Genomic DNA, 18,755 nt, shown 5'->3' with positions numbered 1-18,755 from the left:
TTACTATACCCTTAGTTCTCTTGCTCTGTCCCAAATAAAGATAGAGAACACATGTTCTCTGTAACAATCTCTAAACAGTACTTCCTTGTTCTTGCTGTTAAAATCTCATACTATCAGGAGAATCGGAAATGCTTATTTTTTACTACCTTAGCACTCTATTTGTACTGTTCAATATAGTAGTCATAACCACCAGCAGCCATGTGATTATTTACATTTACATTAACTAGAATTAAACAAAATAAAAAGTTCTATCTTTCGGTCACATTAGCCACATGCCATGTGTTTTAGAAGCCATTAGTACGGGACTATAATCTCAGACAGTGCAGACTGGAGAACACCTCTAAAATCGGAAAAAGTTATAATGGACTTCTTTCTAGTTAATTTGTTTCTTCTGTGAGTAATACGGAGACAGACAGAGAAACAGAGACAGAGAGACAGCACTCCAACAGAGTCTTCTGGCCATGACCCACCTCAGTTTTAGTTAGTCTCAGATTGTGGGCCAAAGTGCACCTGGCATCCTCAGGGAGGTCTCTGGATGTGAGCCCAGAACCTTCTCTGTGGGTCAGCCACTCACAGCATTGTATTTTACCACCGCACCACTGATTGTCCCCACTAGTGGACTTTTAGCCTTGTCTATCTCATTTCATGATATAGCCAGGGAGATGCTTTACTTAGTGAGAATTACTTAATAAATAATTCCATTAAACATGTGATAAAGTGCTAAATGAGCATTTAAATTAGCTTTGTCATTAACATAGCTATTATAGATTAAGCGTGATCCAGTCTAAATCTTTCACCACTACTTTTGTACTTTTTTGGTCACTACTTTCATAGTGAGATTCTTCTTTGATGTTTGCACTGACAAAAAATTCTGAATGTTGTAATAAAGAGGTAACCATTCTGACACTGGCACACAAAAGTCATTAGTTAAAATTTAGAGGTGGGAGAAACCTTCATAGTGAAGGTATCATTTATAATTAACAAAGTAAAACCAGATTTTAACCAGGGTTAACAAATAGAGAAACAAATGGGGGGCTGGGAAGAGGAAGAGAGAATGAGGAGAAGGGAAGGGAGGGGAAAGGAATGAAAAAGAAAGATCCTGTTTATACTTTGGTCTTTTGTGCAGTTTTTAATGAGACTAGTTCAATGACAAGAAAAACATGCCTTGGAAGCAAGAGTTGGTGTAATGGCTATGTTGCTGGACTCCCATGTAGTCGACCGCAGTTCAAGTCCTGAACCCAGTGACTTAAACTCATGCCAGGTGTATGTGCGTGCATGCCTAAGATCCTGAGAGGAAAATGGAGGAGAAGGAATAGCAGTGTAGCCATCCCTTCCTGAGGGGTGATTTCTCGCTTTCTGTCTCTCGGTCTCTCTCTGTCTTTCTGGCAAGTACACTCGCCCTATAGCAAAAGCTTCTCCAAAAATAAAAGAATCATGCCTTCAAATATTCAATGTACTTTGAATACCTTCTTCTGATGTTCCAGGAGCACATTAATCTCTTTCTGAGTCTGCTTCTTCGTGTCAGAAAGCGATATGATGAAGGTCCTTTTCTCCTCAGAAAACACAACAGCATGGGTAGTGTATACTAACCCATCACCTAGAACTCTGAAATCAGGATCACTTGACTGGATGAGGTCTGCAGACCTGAGGCACTCTTTCAAATTAACTGCAAGTAAAAATTTCCAAATTATAACGTAGAATTGCACACACACATACACACACACTCGTATACACACACAAAGCTGTTAACAAATAATCTTCCTCAAAACCATGAAGTAGAATGGGAACCAGCAGTTAGCGTAATGGCTATGTCGCTGGACTCCCACGAAGTCGACCGCAGTTCGCATCCCAGACCCGGTGGCTTAAAACTCATGCTGGGCGCATGTGTGTGTGTACCCAAGATCCCAAGAGGAGATTGGAGGAGAAGGGATTGCGGCATGACCATCCCCTCTGGGGGGTGATTTCTCGCTTTCTGTCTCTCTGACGCTCTCTTTCTGTCTGGCGAGTGCACGCGCCCTATAGCAAAAACCTCTGCAAAAAAAAAAAAAAAAAATTCATGAAGTGGAATGAATGAAAGAAATCCATCACTGCATTTACCAAGCATCTTAGCTTGTATTTTTACATTATTCAAAAATGATAATTTTCTTTCAGTTAAAAAAATAAATTCTTGGGCTTGCCAGTGGCTCAGTGGTAACACAACACTCTAAGATGCTGAACCCACATGGAAGGTCTTAGCTTTGCAACCAAGGCCTCCCTTTGCATACTGGATATATGCATGAGTGACCATAGTTCTGACTGACTGAAGATGGGAATGGATTGTGGCATGAAAAACCTGTTGGGTCTCTCTCTCTCTTTCCCCCCCCCCTTTCCTGCCTCTAGCTCTTGGGGAAAATAAAGAAATAAACTTTGAAATAATAGTAATAATTCTTTTTTTTTTTGCCATAGGGCATGGTGCACTCACCAGAGAGAGACAGAGAGACAGAAAGTGAGAAATCACGCCCCAGGGGCGATGGCCATCCCGCAATCCCTTTTCCTCCATGCTCCTCTTGGGATCTTGGGCACGCATGCACACGTGCCCAGCGTGAGTTTAAGCCTCCAGGTCCAGGACTCAAACCACGGTCGACTACGTGGGAGTCCAGCGACATAGCCATTACACTAACTGCTGGTCCCAATAATTCTTGATTGTATATTTAAGTCTTTATACACATCCAATAGGTTTGTGAGAATGATCTTCAGATTAAAGAGGTGTGCATATTACAATCATGACAAAGCTGAACTACATGCCCTCTCACACTCCTGCAATTAACAAGAAGAAAATTTTCCTTAACAATTAAGTTTGAATCTTTTAAGATATTCCTATTTTCAGCCAGAACTTACACACATGAACCCAAAGATCAGTGGACTCTATGAGCTAGGGCAAACGCCAAGTAAGAAACATCAGTCTTTGAATTGCTCCCATGGATATGTTTCCTATATCTTCTCCCTTAAACTCATGATTCTTCATGTTATCTCAGCTTTCTACCCCACTAAGACAGAAAAATGGTCTTCCCTGTCAGGAAATTTTGCCTTCTAGTAAAAGGTAATAAAAAACAAGTACCAAAATGCTCCTGTCTTTTATTCCATTCTTCTGTTGTCTGCCTTAATGGAAACCAAACTGATAAATTAATGTCCATTTAAGTAATTGCCTTTCAAAGGATTCATATGCTACACCTGTACAGTATTTTTACTTTAAAACAAATATGACCCAGATAGAAGCATTTAGCCAAAAAGAAGTGAACCACTTTAGAAATGATGATATATTTCTCTCATATTCACATTTTTATCAGAATGATAACTTCTGGTCTAGTCCTCTGAAAGAATACTCCTGACTTCTTACAAACTTTCTTCCTCCCAATAGGAAGAAATGTGACATTTGCTTAATAAAATGAAATGCACTTTAAACAGAACTGAGATTATTATTGAAAAAGTAAATTTCAAATCTCTGGAACAAGATTTTAAAAAAATAATAATAATGCTTCCTCTGATATCCCCTTCCATGTGCCTGCATAGAAAGCCCACATGTGCACAGCTTTCCAGCTGTAGGGGAAGTTGGAGGTTCCCCGGTGTCTCAGTGCTCAGGTTCATAACGCTAAGTTCAGCTTTGAATGGAATGTTATGTTCCTAAATGCAACTAAAGCACTGATAAAAATTCTGCTCTCTTTCTCCTAAATCCTTATCTATATTCCTCTAATGCTTAGACTCTTAGTTAATGAGGAGCCAGCAGGTATCATGGTGGTTAAGGCCCTGGACTCCCACATGGCCAACTGCAGTTCGAGTCCTGAACCTGATGGCTCTCTCTCTCTCTCTCTGTCTCTGTGTGTGTGTGTGTGTGCATCTGGTGAGCCTTGCCCATGTAGCAAATTAAAATAATAATAATAAATAAAATAAAATTATTTTTAAAAAATAATCTTGTAATGAAGTGCTATTTTATGATTAAATATTTTTATAATTATTAAACTGCTAAAACATAAATAACTATAAGAATATGCATTAAAGGGACCAGCAGTTAGCGTAATGGCTATGTCGCTGAACTCCCATGTAGCCAACTGCGGTTCAAGTCCCGGACCAGGTGGCTTAAACTTACGCCGGGTGCATGTGTGTGCATGCCCAAGATCCCGAGAGGAGAATGGAGGAGAAGGGGTTATGACCTGGCCATCCCCCCTGGGTGGTGATTTCTCTTCTCACTTTCTATCTCTCTGTCTCTGTCTTTCTGGCCAGCGTACGTGCCCTATAGCAAAAACATTTCCAATAAAAAAGAATATACATTAGAATATTTACACTAGAGTGAACTACAGAATTCAGTGGAGTTACAAAGAGCAAAAAACATGTTTAAATTATTTTAAATTGTTTCTACTTATAAATAGATTCAGGTTAATTCCCAAGGCAAAGATGGTATATCATGAACTTTTCAGGCAAGGTAAATTAAATTTCTGTTTTTAAAAGATTTTTTTGAAATTTCTCACCTCTGCCAACCACTTTGTCTGCCTCTAGTTTAGAAGGTACATTAAATATAACCTTTCTGCAGGCTTCACAAGCAAAACTCAAAGTCTAGAATAAAAAAGGTCACATTAATACAGTCAAAAAATACATAATTATTTCAATAGAAGCAGAACAAGCAATTGATTAAATTCAACACTCATAATAAAAACCCTCCACAAACTGGGTATAGGTGGGAAATAGCTTAATATGATAAAGGAAATCTTTGAAAAAATTTTACCAACATCATGCTTAATGAAAAAAAAAATAACAATACTTTCTCCCAACATCATAATAAGATAATGAGGTCTTCTCTTTGTACAGGATCTTCTAGCCAGAGCAATTACACAAGAAAATTAATGGGTTACAGATTGATAAGGAAGAAGTAAAATAGTCTCTATATACAGAAAACATAATCTTATGTATAGGAAATCTTGAAGAATCCACTGAAAATATATCAAAACTAATAAATAAGGTTAGTATGTTCATATGAGATCAATATACAAAAATCAATGGCATTCATACTCTAGCAGTGAAAACAAAATTAAGCAAACAATTCCATTCTTAATAGTATTAAGAAGAAAAAAATATTTGAAATTAATTTAGTGTAAATATTGCAAGACTTGTATACTGAATACAATGAAATAAGTGTACATATTCCCCGAATTCATCTTTGGGTTCAATACAATGCAATTCCAAAATCTCAGCTAACTTTTTTTTTTTTTACAAATTGACAATCCTATGAAAAGGAAATGTACCCAAATAAACTTGAGAAAGAACAAAGTTGCAGTACTTATATTTCTCAATTTCAAAAATAACTACAAAGCTACAATAATTAAGACAGATTGAATATTGGCATAAGTATAAATATATAGATGAATAAAATAGAACTGAAATTCCAGAAATAAGTCCTTATATTTATAGTTAGCTTCCAGAAAGTTCAAGGGGAAATAATATCTTTCAACAAATGGTTTCTGGGACTATTACAATGGATGTTCTGGGTGTGAAAAAAAGTAAATATGGACCCCTAATTTCATATTATGCACAAAAATACTCAGGTCAGTCAGGTGGTATGGTGGTGAAGGCAGCCAGATCCCACATAGCTGAGTGCATGGTTCAAATCCTGGACCCAGTAGCTTGGAAAATATGCTGAGTAAGTGTGTGTGCCTTCCCAAAATCCCAAGAGAAGAATGTTAGAGAAAGGGATTGTGGCATGGCCATCCCCTTTGAGGGGTGATTTCTCATTTTCTTTCTCTCTTTCTCTCTCTTGTTCTCTCTTCTCAGTAACCATATGTACCCTATGGGAAAAGCTAAAAATGAGCAAACAAACAAACTCAAGATGGATCACAGACCTACAAATAAAAGCTAAAAATAAATAGCAACTCTTCACATCTTGAGTTAAATTATTTGTTCTTTAACTTGAAAATGCAAATGATTAAAAAATTATAAATGAGGTTTATTTAAAATTAAAAAGGTTTGCTCTTCAGAAACACTATAAAGTAAAAATATAACCCACAGAACATGACAAAATATTTTTGAGTCATATGAAAATGAAGAACTTGTATCCAAAATTCTTAAAGACTTCTTATAACTCAATAATCAAAAGATAAATATGCCCTCCAAAAGGGGAACGGATTTGAATAGACATTATGCAAAGAAGATATACAAGTGACAAAAAGATAAAAATGTTCAACATCATTAGATATTACAGAAATGCAAATCTGAGTCACAATGAGATACAAGATAGAATAGCTAACACAGCTAAAATAAACAAGACAGAGACAGTAAGTTGATGCTAAAATAAATAAGACAGAGATAGTAAGTTGATGATAAGAATGTGAAAAAAATTGAACCCTTATGCATTTTTGGTGGAGATTTAAAATGGCTTAGATGCTAGGAAAACAGTTTAGTAGTTTCTCAAAAAGTAAAACATAAACTTAACATATAACCCAGCAATACTGCACTCCCTAAAAAGAAAACAAAAATGTCCACATGAAAACTTATACATGCATATTCAGAGTGCATTTTTCACAATAGTTAAAAAGTGGAGGCAATCTACATGTTCATCAATTGGTGAACTGATCAATGAAATGAGATATAACCAGTATTAAAAGGAACAAAGTAGCAATAATTGCTACAACATGGCCAAACCTAAAAACAAAACAAAACAAAACAATGTTTGGGGAAGAGAAAACAGACACAATGTGTACATATTGTATGATTTTATTTATATTAAATGTCCCAAAAGACAAATGTGTAAAGACAGAGTAAAGTAGTGGTTGTTGAGGGGTGGGATAGAAATGGAAAGTGCCTGTAAATGGTACTTTTTACTTGCTAGTTTATTTTCTTTATTTATGATTGAGCTTGGTGGTGTTTATATGCATCATTTTGCAATTTGTGTTCTTACTAAACATTTGAGATTTTTCCATGAATATTCCACAGTTTACTTTGATCATTCTCCTATTCATGGTCAGTCATACAGTTTTCTGTTTTTGCTCTATTACAAATGATCCTGCAGTGAGCAGCCTTAAAAGTACAAGGCATTAGGATATATACATGCAGTAGAGATTGCTATGCTATATATAAACATCTTCAGTTTCATTATTGCCAAGTTGCTCTCCAAAGTACTAATATCAACGAATATTAATGCCTCCAGAGTATTAAATCTATTTCTCATATCCTCTATTACAATTAATTTTAAGACTTTAAAAATGTTTACCAGCTTAATGGCTACTGTTTTAATTTGTATTTTTGTCATTTCTACAGATATTAGCCATAATCTTTTATGTTTATTTGTCACTTATCCTCTCCAAATTGTCTATTAGTTTCCTCTAATCACTTCCCTATTAATTTGCCTCTTTTTATTTTATACCTGTAGGTTTATGTGATGTAATTTGCTTTTTCACTCTTTTTGTGACACCTTTTTTTTGATAAACAGAATGTTTTCTTTTTAAAGTAGTCAATATATTATTCACTTCATGTTTAAAAAGTAGTCAATTTCATTAGTTATTTATTTTTTCTTTTTTTTAAGAGAGAGATTTATGTATAGGGCATGTGTATGTGTGGGCACGCACACATACACACCCAGTGTGAGTTTTAAGATGCCATGTCCAGGACTCAAATCATAGTCAACTACATGGGAGTCCAGCGATGAACCCATTATGCCACCTGCTGGTCCCAGTTATTTCTTCTAAAATAGGCTTTTTTGTGTTATTTAAGAAATCTTGCCCTATCTTGTTATAGAAAAGAAAATATGTTATGTTTTCTTCTAAAAACTGTAAAGTTACTTCTAACTTTAAAATCTTTTACCCATCTGGAATGTATTTTATGTATATTTTACTGTAGTTTTCTAATCTTATATTTTCCCATATAGATAGCCAATTGATCCAGAGCTACCATATAACTCTTCCTTTCTTAACTGATAATTAACAGACTCCAGAAATACAGAATCTGTTTCTGGGCTCTCTGCAATATTTTACCAATGCATGTGTTCATCTCTACAAGAATATTATATCATTTTAACCAATATGCCTCCATAAAAAATCTTAGTATTCGGTATGGTAACCCCAATTCTTATCACCGTCCCTTAAAGTATCTTTAGTCTTCTTAACTATCAGTTCTTTTTTTTTTTTTTTTTTGAGAGGTTTTTGCTATAAGGGTGCATGCGCTCACCAGACAGACAGAGAGAGAGAGACAGAAAGCGAGAAATAACCCCCCAGGGGGGATGGCCACGCCGCAATCCCTTCTCCTCCATTCTCCTCTTGGGATCTTGGGCACAATGCACACGCGCCTGGCATGAGTTTTAAGCCACCAGGTCCGGGACGCAAACCGCAGTAGACTACATGGAAGTCCAGCGACATAGCCATTACGCTAACTGCTGGTCCCAAAATATTTTACATAGAGCTGACCAAGTTCCATAAAATTTTGATGATATTTCGGGACCGGCAATTGGCATAATGGCTATGTTGCTGGATTTCCATGTAGTTGACTGCGGTTCAAGTGCCAGACCTATTGGCTTAAACTCATGCTGGGCATGTGTACATCGTGCCCAAGATCCCAAGAGGAAAATGGAGGAGAAGGGATCGCAACATGGCCATCCCGCTTGACGGGGTGATTTCTCCCTTTCTGTCTCTCTGTCTCTCTCTGTCTTTCTGGCAAGCACATACACCCTATAGCCAAAACCTCGCAAAAAATAATTGATGATATTTCCTTTCATTTACACAGTAATTTAAGAATTGGGCTTGTTAGGACTATTGAGCCCTTCCATTCATGAATATGATTCATTTTCTTTACTTATTTACAATTTGTATTCTGCCTTTCAGTAAAGCTTTATAATTTTGGTCAAGCTTTGGCTTAAGGTCTTTCACACATATTTTGTTAAATTTATTTTAGATATACTAATGATTTATTAGTGTAGTAAACAGGATTCTCCCTAACATAGTTTCTAATTGTGTACTGACAGTCTATAGAAATCATTTTTAAATATTATTCTTCTATCCAAGAACCTTGATAACGTTCGTTAGTTCTAGTAGTCTGTCAGCAGCGTTGGACCTTACATGTAGCTAATCCTATCGCTGACAAAACAGAAATTTGAATTTTCTGGTTGAAGTCCCAGACCTGATGCCTTGCTGTCTCACTTTCTTGCTCTCTCTCTCCAAATAAATAAATAAATTCTTAATTCTGAATCTCATTCATTATTACTATTATAGCTTTTATCTTATATATGTATTAGGACCTCCAGTAGAATGCTAAAGATAAACATTGTGGAATGCTTTTACCATTTCACCATTAGTTATGAATCTTTTTTAATTCATTCATTCATCTTTTTATGTATTTAGAAAGGTCATTCTAAATATGTAACATTTGTTATATTTAGAAAATCCTTTCCCTATATTCCTAATTTGCGAAGAATTTTTCTAAAACAATATATCATGTTTTCCACTTATCTAGAAAAGACCACAGTTTTTCTCTTAATGTATTTCTATGTTACAATATAATCATAAACTTTCTAATGTTAAACCATCTTTTCTTTCCTGGGATAAACCTTATATAGACATAATGGTTTTTAAAGTATATCATTGGGGGGAACCAGCAGTTAGCGTAATGGCTATGTCGCTGGACTCCCACGTAGTCAACCGTGGTTCGTGTCCCAGACCCGGTGGCTTAAAACTCACGCCAGGTGCGTGTGCGTGCATGCCCAAGATCCCGAGAGGAGAATGGAGGAGAAGGGATTGCGGCGTGACCATCCCCCCTGGGGGGTGATTTCTTGCTTTCTGTCTCTCTTCTCTCTCTGTCTGTCTGGCGAGTGCACGCGCCCTATAGCGAAAATCTCTCCAAAAATAAAAAAAGTATATCACTGGGTAGATTTGCTGCTGTTTATGTCAGTATTTCACATATATATCCATAACTGAGATCAGGCTATTATTATTCATCTGCATACAATCCTCATAAAGTGAGTGAAGAATTCCATGTTTTTCTTCTCCTTGAAGCAGTATTTATATAATTTAAAGGAGATCTGTTCTATTTAATTTTCAGAGAACTCACCTATTGCAGATCTGGGCCTGGTAGATGTGTAAGAGTGTGTGTGTGGAGATATGTGGATTTTAAGTCCCTTAATGAATATGATCTATTTAGATTTTGTATACTTCCTCAAGTCATTTGGTAATTCATATTTTGGAAAAAATTGACTATTTCCTCTGTGTTTTCAAATTAATTAAAATAATCTACTAATATTATCTTTTTAAACATCTGTCCTCCCTGTAACTGTGCCTCCTTTTATTCATACTATTGCTTCATCTGTGAGTTGTCTACTTTTTACTTGCTCAATCATAGCAGGGATTGTCTATACTTTCAAAGAAGTTTCAGAGTTTTAGTCATTTCTCTCTTATTGCTTTTTAAAATTTTCTTTGCAAAATATAGATTTTAAAAACATATATAGCAACTTTATAGAAAATGTGCATTATGAAAAAACTATGCATAGATTTTAATTTTTTTGCAGAAAAATAAACTCATACTTTCATTCCATTTTCTATGAACTTTTGAAGTTCCCAAGTACATGTTTTAATTACTAAAATGAGCATAAGTGTGCTCATCTTCAAGGTTAAGAAATAGAATAACATGAATATTTTCAAAGTCCCTGTAAATTGAAGTCCCTCTTCCAGAAGCATTTCTTGCCCCGTCTCAGCCTCCAAAATTCAAGTAATCACTAATTAATTTGTGCATTAATCAGTGAGTTTCTAAATGTAATTTTTGGAATAGACAATATTCATGTACAGATTTCAGTGATTTTGTGCTTCTTGAAACTATAAAGTAAATTGGTACTATATTTTGTTTGGTTAAATAGATTATTAAAAATAAAATAAAGTAATAAAAGGAAAGGCATTATTATACAAGGGGGAAAATAGAACGAGAGTGGGAGTTCACTTTGGTGCAAATACTTTGAAATCCATGCACAATCTTTTCATAGTATTTTCCATGAACTTTTTGAAGTCATGTCATAGTAACAAAATGAACTAATTAATTTTAAAGGTTATTTTTAAAATAACTTCTGTATAAAAGAATGCCCCAAATGCAAAATTGCAACATACAAAATACTTTATTTTTAAGAACTTGATGAATTATAATTGATGATTTGAGTTTTTTAAAAAAAAATTCCTTTTGGGACCAGCAGTTAGCGTAATGGCTATGTCGCTGGACTTCCATGTAGTCAAAAGCGGTTCGCGTCCCGGACCCGGCGGCTTAAAACTCACACCGGGCGCGTGTGCGTGCATGCCCAAGATCCCGAGAGGAGACTGGAGGAGAAGGGATTGCAGCATGGCTATCCCCCCTGGGGGGTGATTTCTCGCTTTCCGTCTCTCTATCTCTCTCTGGCTGTCTGCAGAGTGCATGCGCCCTATAGCAAAAACCTCTCAAAAAAAAAAAAAAAAGAAAAGAAAAGAAAAAAATTCCTTTTAATGGAAAACCCTCCAGGAAAACTTTAAATATCTGATGTATAAAATCTAGTTACAAGTCACTTTAAATTAAAATACAACAAATTATATTTTAAAGAAAGATAATACAAAGTATTTCCCAGAAATCCAGCAAAAATAAATTGTTTTGTCCATTTTATAGTAATAGACAAATTTTATTAATCATGTGATTGAAAAGTTTCCAGACAAATAATTAAGTCCTGATTAAAAATATAAAATCTAATGTCAAAGAGAGAATAAGAATCTTATCTACAGGGCGGATAAAATTTTATCTACAGGATGGTGGTACTGCAGAAAAATATGACACGCTGCCAGGCAATTCCAAATACGAAGGTTCATACTTCAAGTCCTGAGACTTCTCTGAGCACACCAGATACCCATTATAATGAGCTGGCTGATGCCTGGGAGTGAGTTGTGGTGTCAAGACCCCATTGGAGATGTTATCTCTCTCTCTCTCTCTCTCTCTCTCTCTCTCTGTGTGTGTGTGTGTGTGTGTGTGTGTGTGTGTGTCCTGTTCATAGAAGAAATAAATAATATTTTAAAAACAAATTAGTATTTTTTAAAAAGCTGCAATTCTTTCACTTTTGTATTGTTCATGCTAATGAATGGAATATATAGTTGTCTTTCTAAAATGACATCCTGCTTCATTAGAGGAAAATGTTAAAAAATGGAAACGTATAGATGGTAGAAGATATAAAGGTAATCTTCTGACTGAGCACACTAATTACAGCATTTTAAACTCTGCATTTGTCCTGTGGACATGTATCTTCTGCAAAATGGAAATAGTACCTTTCAAATTCTTACCCCCTCAGAAGTAAATTGTCAGATTTATCTCTCTGTAGTCTCAGTACTTAGGCAATCGTAATAAATTTCCCCTCGAGAAACTCATTGTTAAGACAGGAATTCCGGTAAATGGAATGTATGATTACCCACAGATACCATATATGGCAGAGAACTGCCATGGAGATTACTACAGAATCAAAAAATGTGCATAGGCTTACACTTATTTAGTTACTCAGAAAGGGCTTCTGAATCTACCTGGATCTCAAAATGAACCTCAATAATCTCCTTCAAAAAGGCAGCTGATAGTATATCAATTTAAATATGTACTAAAACTTGAACTTTCTCAATACTGCAATTTAAAAATTAACTACTTCTCATGCGCTTCATTTATTTGCCTTAAACTTTATTTTCACTAATGTAAAAGTCAATAGAAACTATTATATTCCCTTTATTTTAAAAAGTCAGTGATGTCACATTTTATCAACAACAAAAAAATGTTTTTCCATTCCAGGAGTCACATTATTCTCAGTAATTAATTCTGTAAAACGTAGAAAGATAGAGTGTACATTCGTCAAACTAGGCTGTGAGTAAAATTCATATAATCCAAGGGACAAAGTACAGATTTGAGAGGCTTTATTCAAGGTGTTCATTATTTTCGTTCTTTTGGAAGACAAGTCATTTTAGCAAAATGATAGATTAACTGTGTCTTAGTACATACCGTTTATATAGTTTGAGGGCTCTTCAAAACCTTTAGAGAAAAAGCATATTCTGAAAAAAACCTATGCACGGATTTAAAATTTTTTCCATCGAAATAAACTCATACTTTAATTCCATTTTCTATGCACTTTTTAAAATACCATGATATAATAAATAGCATAACCCCCAAGGTGGATATGAAGAACAGTGTGAAACACAGATTTCAAAGGATCTCATTAAGTAAGGGCAAGAGACAAATGGACTAAGATAAATTAGATTTTGTCACATCTAAGAATTTTTGTTACATTAAGAGGAAAAGCCACTTTGACGCTTCAAATTTTTAACACTGATTATCACCCGATAGAGTTTTTCTCCAGTTTTCCCTTCCAGTCTACTCTCCTACCCTCTCCCCTCTCTCCTTTCCTTCTGTTCTTTTTCTCTGGATGTGTGTGTGTGTGTGTGTGTGTTTATCTTAGTATCGCTTATAAACTGTATTGGAAATAGTTTAGAGTGTAGTTGGGGAGTGGGGTGGGAAAGTAAGAGAAAAGAGCAACTTCAGATTTCTCAAACTCTGGATCCTCCCAGTGAGAAGAGTCTCATGTACAAATTCTCCTATTTGTGTTAAAGATTTGGTTTAAACAGGATCCTCCTTCAGACAGAAATTGTTTTCGAGAGTTCCAATAAAGTCCTTTTAAAATGAAACTATTTTTTAAAATGCTATATAATTAGATTCATGCTGTACTGAAGTGTCAAGAGTCCTGTGAGTGAAAAGGAAATACTGCCATGAAATCGTTGCCAGAGATTTAATGTACCCATCTGAATGGAAATCCAAGGTGTTTGTTAACTGAGAATTGCCTGTCAAGGAAAGGGCCAATCTGTGTCCGCTCTTCAGTATTCAAATCTATAAGTAAACTTTTTATTCTAGATTCTTTAAATTTCTTTTTAAAAAATAATACTAAGCAAGTATGTCTTAGACCAGAGCTGACGCTGTCTCTGTTTCATTTTTTTTTCAGAAATTGGAGTTTTATAAAAAGGCATTTTTCTCTTATATCCATAAAATGATATAATTTTTGCAAGTATAGAAATGTGTCATAAATTATACAGAATGTTCCTTAATTACAGATCAGTGCAGCTTGGTACTTTCCTCCCTCCATAACAAATGTGAGAGAACCAAAAAAATAATATATATATATAACTGTATTTTGCAAGTATAGAAATGTGTCATAAATTATACAGAATGTTCCTTAATTACAGATCAGTGCAGCTTGGTACTTTCCTCCCTCCATAACAAATGTGAGAGAACCAAAAAAATAATATATATATATAACTGTAGACTAACCATTTATATATTTATTTATTTATATAATATAGACAAACCCAATATGAGAAAAAAAATCATTTCCTCTTTGGTATAAAAATCAGACTCTCACCTTGAGAGACACACAGACAGACATAAGATCTCTATTTCATTTTTACAAGCACCTTCCAGCCTTACCACACCCCAACACCTCCCAGCCCTGCAGTGGGGACAGCTCCCTGCTGTCCCCACCCTCCCCTTGAGCCTCTTGGGAACACTGTACCTGCAGTTACTTCTCAGGCTCCCTAGTCACTTCGCGAGGAAAACACGATGCACCAATATTCAGACTTTTAAACATAAAGGCAGGGAACGCCTTCTAACATAACACCAAAGAACCCATTTTGCCAGGAGTTCCCATTTATAGTCATTTCTGTTGGAGCAGTTGCCTGGCAGGTCGACGCGCTTATGTGTGCAGTTCCTCACCTATAAAGATGTCTTAGATCATAACTACTAATCCGATCCAGTATTTGTCGTAACTTGCTGATTTAGAAGAAAGAACAAAGCGTGACGCCGCCAGAATCCGCGTAGCAGCTACCTGAGCCAGGCACCGACCTCTCGTCCTCATCAACCTACGCCTGGCCCTAGATTCCGCCACTTGAGGATCCACCGCCTCCTCCCGCACGTCCAGGCGCAACTCTGTTCACTTCTGAACCCCGCGAGTACGCTCGCTGCTGACTCCCAACATTTCACGTAGAGTCCCCCGAGTTCTTGGAGAACCGTCGTTAATTTCAGACCGATCTGGTCTCTGGTGGCAAGTTTCCGGGACACAGGGGACCCTGATGGCCTCTGGACCCATGCACGTCTCCCCAGAGCGGGATTCAGTACCACCCAGCCTGTGCGTTCTCCAAGCCACCCCCCGCCCCCGGAGCCCCCACCTCCCCAATCCCTTTTCACCACCACACCACCAGCCTCAGCCCTGCCGGGCCATCCCACGCCTTAGCGCCTCAGGCACACTTCGCCCCCGCCAGCCCCCGCCTAGGGGAGCTCCCGAGCAACCTTTACTGCAGATAAAGCGGAGAAACCTGTTCTCGGACGCAACCCCACGCGGAACCCAGGGACGCGCACGGCTAAGACCGCTCCACTAGGTAACGTTCCCGTCCGACGTCGTCTGGGACTTGGACTGGTGCAGCTCACGTCTGTGTTTGCTGGCGTAGGGATCCTACATAACTGACCGACAAACACGCTTCCTCTCTCCCCACCCGAAGGGGCCCGGTGGCCGCAAGGGGAGGAGTGCAAATCCCAATCCCCTGCCCAGCCGCCTACAGCGTCCTCCCGAGCGCAGAGAAGCTTTGGCGAGCCTCAGAATTCCAGCAATGAACGCGGTCCCAAACGAAGAGGGAGCCCCGAGCTCTCTTCACCTCTCCAGGCCCGAATCTGAGGCTCTTACTTGCCCCTTAACACTGAGCTGAGCCGTGGATGTCACCTTTTGGCCCACGCGGTCCCCTACCGCACCCCGGCGCAGGGACCCGGGAGAACCCGCCCCCTTCCTCATCCTGGCTGGGTCGGTGGGTCCGGTGCTCACCAGGAGGATCAGCAGCTGCTGCCCGCAGAGGGCTCCGCGTAGGGAGCTCCGGGACCCGGCGGCGGCCATGGGATGCCGAGGGGAGCGGCGCCGAGAGCCCGGGGCGCGGAGAAGCCCTTCTCGCTGCCGCTGTGTTCAGGTCGCTTTGGCCTCTGTCAGGTTTGCCTGCCCGGCGGCTTGTCGGCTCCTAAGATCCGATTGGACCCAGGAGACGCCGAGTGGCCCCTCCTTGTTATTTCTCAAGTTTTATCACTGCCTGAGCAGCTGGGGAGCTGCCTGAGCCTGCCCCTCCACTCCCCGACGGCTGCGCCGGCGCTCGCACGCGGGAAAGCGGTCCCAGGCCCTTTGGCCTCTGTCAGGTTTGCCTGCCCGGCGGCTTGTCGGCTCCTAAGATCCGATTGGACCCAGGAGACGCCGAGTGGCCCCTCCTTGTTATTTCTCAAGTTTTATCACTGCCTGAGCAGCTGGGGAGCTGCCTGAGCCTGCCCCTCCACTCCCCGACGGCTGCGCCGGCGCTCGCACGCGGGAAAGCGGTCCCAGGCCCACCCTCCACCCGCTCTCCCACGCCCCTCGTCTGGCCCGCGGCGCTGCTGCCCCGCCCGGTCCGCACCGCGGCTCTAGCCTCCCAGACTGCCGGCTTCTCCAGCTCCGCCGCTGCGCGTATTCCCGCTGCAGAACCTAAACTCGCCTGCAGGGATCCCTGCCTCAACATGGCCCTCCTGGGTGCCAGGAATACGCTTGTGATGGGATCAGCGGATCCTCCCTTCAGTTCTTGAATAATACTGGGCAATGCCACCAGGTTAAAAGAGAATGCGTATAGTCTCTCTAAATTTCACTGGCATGATGAAATAAACGGCCGAAGTGGCGTGAATCGACTGACGTTTGGTAAACCAGGAATTAAAGCTAAGTGGAAAAAATTCTAATCTCGCCATTAGTATATGCCCAAAATGTAAGTCTCTTCACTGGGAGTTTTATTTACAGACAGTTCTGTGGCTTAAATGAGTCTTCTAAGAAATCATTTGTTCCTAGATGTAAAATATCGGTTTAGTCCTTGCATGGTAAAGGTTGAAGAATCAAAGTGAAGGGATTAGGTGTTGAGATTTCAGAGCACAGGATCTAACTCAACTGAAGAAACCTTTGAAGAATCAAAGATGCTTGAGGAGCAGAGAACAGAAGGGAAGGAAAAGATTCCAGGCAGATGCAATAGGAACCCCATGTGAAAAGCAGCTGGAAGACTTGAGAGAGCCTCCCACGTTTGGGAAGCAGAAAGGGGCTGACTCAGATTGGCCGATGGGATGGAAGAACTGCGGCTGGGAATTAGGTTAGAAAGACAGACTCGTGACAAACCACACTGACCAGTTGGATTTCCTGGAAGATGGAGAACCTCCCATTCAATGTGTGAAAAGGTTTACCAACTTCTGTTACAGAACTGTCGCATTTGGTGAGTTTGTACATTATTAATAAACTCATTAATGCCTGGCTATGGCTTTTTTTAAATACTAAATAAGTATTAAGTATTTAAATAATAAAAGATAAAAATCTTCACAATGTTTTTTAATTCTAAGTGTCCCAAGTTTTTCTGATTTCAACTCTGTCTTCAGGTTAACTAGAATATGATCTGATTATCACTATTCTCCAAGTGACTAAAACTATAGATCTCTCTTGTCTGGTTGTTTTGGCTGTGCTGGATAATAGAGGTACTGTTAAACCTACTTAGGCTGTATGACAGTTGTTCTGAGCTCCCATTTTCGGTATCTACAAAATATAAAAATAAAATAAAAATGTGTAATACTCTATGCCAAAATACTGTAAGAAAGTAAATTGGAATATTTCAGACTTTTAGTCCAAAATTCTAGGTATGATATGAATACTGAATAATGCCTGAATGTGGTGTCAGTAACTATTTTGTAATTTCCTGTTTTGTTACAGTATGTCTTGTCCATCATGAATATGTTAGTCGAAATCTTAATAAAAAGCAATCCCAGTCAACCAGTGTGCCGGCCTCCATGGCACAAGCTGGAAAACTCGCTGAGAAAAGGCTGGGGCTGCATGGGAGGCCAAGGGTGCAGTTCCAGCCCCCTCTACAGTGACAGTTGCAAGTGGGGCACTTGTGATTCTAGCTGGCTGGGAAGTTAGGGCAGGAGAATCGTGACATGGTAAGAGCCTGTCAAAATAATCTCTCTCTCTCTCTCTCTCCCCCCCCTCTCTCCCCCTCTGCCTCTCTTCCTCTTCTCTCTCTCTCTCTCTCTTTCTCTCTCTCTCTCTCCTGTGTGCACACACAAACAGTCTCTCATTTAAAAAATTAAAAAAGCAATACTATTTGGAAAAGAATCTTTATAGATGGTTATAATTAACAACAGAATATGATCTGGAAATAAATTACTTATTTTTTCCTATATGAATGATAGCTTAAAATGAGTTTATTGAACATTTATTTAAAATATGAGTTTCATTTGGGATCTAGTTAGAGCTACATACCTTCTATAATCAAATTAATTTTAAAAGGTTATGAGACTTTATAAAACAGATAGCTTTCCTAAGTTTCCTTGTGTTAATGCTTTGTCCTTCAAAAGGCAATGTCAGTTGGATGTCACTATTCCAAGGATAATAGATGGGACACAGAAATTCTGGTTTATTGCCTATGGATGATAGCATGAATAGTATTCTCAACTGAACTGCTCTTCGGTGTATTTCATGTTGGGTAAATTCTCTTTACAAGCCAAATGATGTATAGCAATTGAATGTTTAAAAATAATAATTAACAAAATAAGAATAAAATCTTTAAAAAGGATAATGGGCCAAAATGGGGAAGTAATTTATTATTTTTCCTTGTTATGTCCTTAGCTTGAAGAATATGAATAGTAATAATAAAGGATTAAGTGGGAAGCAAACCTTGAGGAATCCAGGTGAATGG

At 38.4% G+C, this 18,755-nt stretch overlaps 1 protein-coding gene across 1 annotated transcript in view; it reads right to left on the bottom strand.

Annotated features, from left to right (window-relative positions):
- The window catches only part of DSC3 (desmocollin 3), a 50,577-nt gene extending 34,670 nt beyond the window's left edge, over positions 1-15,907 (bottom strand). Inside the window, exons 1-3 of the mRNA XM_027772662.1 lie at positions 15,842-15,907; positions 4,503-4,587; positions 1,467-1,666 (exon numbers count right to left, since the gene is read on the bottom strand). The gene's annotated coding sequence lies outside the window, so the exon portion shown is untranslated. The remainder of the gene's footprint in view (positions 1-1,466; positions 1,667-4,502; positions 4,588-15,841) is intronic.
- Between the last annotated feature and the right edge of the window lie 2,848 nt (positions 15,908-18,755).

The sequence above is a fragment of the Tupaia chinensis genome, unplaced genomic scaffold (assembly GCF_000334495.1).
Source record: "Tupaia chinensis unplaced genomic scaffold, TupChi_1.0 Scaffold000290_1, whole genome shotgun sequence".
Taxonomy (NCBI): Eukaryota; Metazoa; Chordata; class Mammalia; order Scandentia; family Tupaiidae; genus Tupaia; species Tupaia belangeri.
The sequence above is the reverse complement of the archived record's forward strand: the minus strand, read 5'-3'. Positions and strand labels throughout refer to the sequence as shown.